Source organism: Procambarus clarkii, chromosome 39 (genome assembly GCF_040958095.1).
Source record: "Procambarus clarkii isolate CNS0578487 chromosome 39, FALCON_Pclarkii_2.0, whole genome shotgun sequence".
NCBI classification, from domain to species: Eukaryota; Metazoa; Arthropoda; class Malacostraca; order Decapoda; family Cambaridae; genus Procambarus; species Procambarus clarkii.
Genome location: NC_091188.1, coordinates 5,883,656 through 5,888,031, shown reverse-complemented (window position 1 = coordinate 5,888,031; position 4,376 = coordinate 5,883,656). Strand labels below are relative to the sequence as shown.

General features: G+C 42.3%; 1 long non-coding RNA gene across 1 annotated transcript; it reads right to left on the bottom strand.

Moving 5' to 3' along the window:
• Positions 1-1,384: 1,384 nt before the first annotated feature.
• LOC138372510 (uncharacterized) lies at positions 1,385-4,129 on the bottom strand. Its single transcript, XR_011230882.1, has 3 exons — positions 4,046-4,129; positions 2,988-3,103; positions 1,385-2,077 (listed from the first exon to the last, which is right to left on the bottom strand). It is a non-coding gene; the product is annotated as an uncharacterized lncRNA (long non-coding RNA).
• Between the last annotated feature and the right edge of the window lie 247 nt (positions 4,130-4,376).

Sequence of the window (4,376 nt, the reverse complement as noted above, 5' to 3'; positions counted from 1 at the left end):
CTCCTCATAACATCAGTGTGAATCTTACGGCTAAATATGTATGTGTTTTTCTCAGAGAAAACCATGGTAAAGCCTACCCCTGCTCAAGTGAATAATATTGTTATTATATTCCATACACCTGGACTGCATGGGTCTCGGGGAGGACCGTGAGGACTCCACGAGTGTGTGAGGACCCCACGTGTGTGTGAGGACCCCACGTGTGTGTGAGGACCCCACGTGTGTGTGAGGACCCCACGTGTGTGTGAGGACCCCACGCGAGTGTGAGGACCCCACGTGTGTGTGAGGACCCCACGCGAGTGTGAGGACCCCACGTGTGTGTGAGGACCCCACGCGAGTGTGAGGACCCCACGTGTGTGTGAGGACCCCACGCGAGTGTGAGGACCCCACGTGTGTGTGAGGACCCCACGCGAGTGTGAGGACCCCACGTGTGTGTGAGGACCCCACGCGAGTGTGAGGACCCCACGTGTGTGTGAGGACCCCACGTGTGTGTGAGGACCCCACGCGAGTGTGAGGACCCCACGTGTGTGTGAGGACCCCACGTGTGTGTGAGGACCCCACGTGTGTGTGAGGCAGTAGCTCTGTCGACTGGGTTATGAACAGTCATAAAAAGGAAAGTTTCCAGAAGCAGCATCCTGCTGCCAAGCTTGTTATTATATACTTTTTAAGCTGTTTTACTGAGTAATTATTAAGGACAGGAAAGAAAAGGAAGTTAATGAGGCGCCACACGAGGTATGGTGATTAATAGGTAAAAGTGCTAAGCCAGTATGGCTATATATATATATAGCATGTGTAAGGAATATGAAGACAAGGAACTAGCAAATGAGGATGGAGTGAGGTTCGGTGCCCTACAACTTGGAACAATCGGGAATCGAACCCCGATCATGCAAGAAGGGAAAGTGTCTCTCTACTGACCATTCCAAGTCGAAGGGCATCGTTTCTGAGGATGAACTGGACTAATCTTGCAGCTGAAATCTTAAATGGGTTAAATTTAAAGCAAGAATCACCTCGTTACTATCATCATACTTAGCGTCAGCTTTATTCAACAAAACTGCAGAAATACCATTAACATTATTGTCGATGACACAATAAATGTGAAATTCATATACAATTTTATATGCTAAAGTTTGTATGGTTATCTTCTTAAATTAACATGACTTTTGATAAACTTACTGATGAATTAACAGGAACAGTACTCACCTCACCTAATTGTGCTTGCGGGGGTTGAGCTCTGGCTCTTTGGTCCCGCCTCTCAACCGTCAATCAACTGATGTACAGTGGAGAGGGGAGAGTGCTTCTTAACGTTAGTCATACCCCATGTGAGTATTACTGAACTCGCAGCAACACCAGAGGAAGGAGAGTGCATGGTGAGGAACACAAACATACTCTCAGGTATTGTTTATAAGAACGACAGAGATTAATACATTACAGAATTATTAACATTAATGATTATTCTAAATAATTTGAAACTAAAATGAGATGCATTTTACTAAATAAAATACACTCATTATTTGCTGCAACATAATACGAGATGAAAACAATTCAAGGCTGACATACCAGAATGTACCATCAGCCAAGGTTATAGTTGATAGTAGATCAAATGCTTGAGATGGATATAATGTAGCCATAATGGATTGGATGAGTGACGCTGATCAAATTTAATTTGTTAACTTCGACACCAGCTATGTGCGGCTGGTCTGTGAGGTGGGTGTGTGTATATACGAGGTGCAGGTCGTTTGGTGAATCTAAGACAAGTGGGGTTGTGTGAGAGGTGGGTTTATTGGCCAGACCACACACTAGAAGGTGAAGGGACGACGACGTTTCGGTCAATCCTGGACCATTCTCACGTGGATTGAGAATGGTCCAGGACGGACCGAAACGTCGTCGTCCCTTCACCTTCTAGTGTGTGGTCTGGTCATCATACTTCAGCCACGTTATTGTGACTCATCGCCTGCAGGTGGGGCTGTGTATGAAGTGGGTCTGTATTGCAGGGCTGCGTGAGACGAGGCTAGCGCCTGCGACCAAATGCCACAGTTGGACGACGGTTGCTGACACTGCCTGAAGCTCTCAGTAATGCTCCCTGCAAGAAACGTTAAAATATTATTCACTCTGAACTATTAATACAATAAATGACATTACTAAATACATATTTTCTTTATTGAAGAATTAGACAAGATGTTGGACTTATTTTTACACTTCTTGCTGACTCGCTGTTTATACTGCATTGTTTATGAAACTTTTGATTAATGCACTGTATCGCTACTTCTGTATATTTTCTTGCATAAAATATTATTATTATTATTATAATTACCTCCTCTTATTAAGTGACTACCTTTACTATTATCACCCTTTCTTTGGCCACTATCTGCACCTTATTAAGTGCCTATTTGCAATTTTTCCTTATCACAGCTTTATAAGTGACTCTCCAGTGACTTAAATCTTCCACGTTTTATTTCATTCAATGCCTCTGTTCACTTAACAGTACAAAGGTACACTGAAGGTAGACAACTGTTGTAGGGTTGCATCCTGGGTAGGTTCAGTAGTTCGACCTTGATGAAAGCCTAAAGTATATATATTTTTTTTTTGAGATATATACAAGAGTTGTTACATTCTTGTACAGCCAATAGTACGCGTAGCGTTTCGGGCAGGTCCCTGGAATACGATCCCCTGCCGCGAAGAATCGTTTTTTCATCCAAGTACACATTTTACTGTTGTGTTAAACAGAGGCTACAGTTAAGGAATTGCGCCCAGTAAATCCTCCCCGGCCAGGATACGAACCCATGACATAGCGCTCGCGGAACGCCAGGCGAGTGTCTTACCACTACACCACGGAGACTGTTTACACAGGCTTCCTGTTCCCGACAAAAAAAAAAGGTATTTTGGGAGAATGGGTTAGAATATTTATTTTTCCAGGTCTTAAGATAAATATAAAAGCTGTAGCACATAGCTAGACAGAGGGCGCAACAGACGGTAGTGTGTATTAACATTACCACGGCAGGTTTGGAAGCGTTGCGTCCACCAGCGATTCTTCTCTTACTTCTTTCTAGCGGAGGTTGTGTGATGAGGCTGGCGCCACGCTCTGGAGCAGTCACCCCTCCGACGTTCTCTGTGACGGATGACAGACAAAGATGATGCTAACATCTCCCATCCAACCTACCCGCTCTCGCACGAGACAGTACATATATGACTTATTGCTTAGTCAATATTTGGTATATTAATAAGTACATATATGGCATATTCTAAATTATATTTGGGTTTCAAGGTATTAACTCTTCATACCGATTTGCTGTTCACCACTTTTAATTTTATGAATTTCTTTTTCAGTTTTATTAAACAATAGAGATTTTATACAAAATTTTGACAATATCATGAGTTACTGTACAATTTATTTAAATATTTTAGTTTTGTTTTATTATTTTTATAAAACTGTAATATCAATATAGGTATAAGTTAAGTACTAATTGTAATTAAGAAGCAATAAGATGCTTATCTTAACATACTAAGAAGGTTAGGTTAGGTCGGTGTTTTTTTATACAGATTTTCAAGGTAAACTCAAATATTCACAATAAATTAGTATGTCACATATGCACTTATTAATAAGTCAATATTTACTATAAGCATGTGCGAGAACGAGTTGACCCAACAGTTAGAACCCGGGTCCCCTCCGATTATGTGTCGGTAACGAAGCCAACTGTCGTTTGACAATTGTAAATTGTAAATTGATATTTTGTAAAAAAAAAAAAAAATACAGATAAATGGCACAGGCGTAGATACATTCTAACTCTTGCTGAAAGGATTAGCTCTTTTTCCTTTCCATAGGTAATCCTAAACCTTACCCCTAGAACAGCTCCCGCTGGAACACCACCTCGCCTATCAGTTTACAACGATGTCCTCCAATTACTATCGAGTTACGAGGGAACAAGCTGTTATGACTCGATTATACATCACAATTTACATTCTGCAGCCCAAGTGTTTTTGTTGTTGTTGTAAATTTTTGAAACCTTATTACACATAAATATATCAAGCGTGGCACATGTGGGGTACCCACCGGCGTGAACGGGTGAGAGGGTGCAGCAGAGAGCCACCACCACCATCAGAAAGGTCAGGTAGGCAGCCATCACACCCTGTCCTGGAAGATTAACACCGAAAGTTATATGAATATAACACACACACACACACACACACACAAACACACACACACACACACACACACACACACACACACACACACACACACACACACACACACACACACACACACACACACACACACACACATACGTGTACACAGTACGTGTACTCACCTAGTTGTGCTTGCGGGGGTTGAGCTCCGGCTCTTTGGTCCCGCCTCTCAACCATCAATCAACAGTTGTACAGGT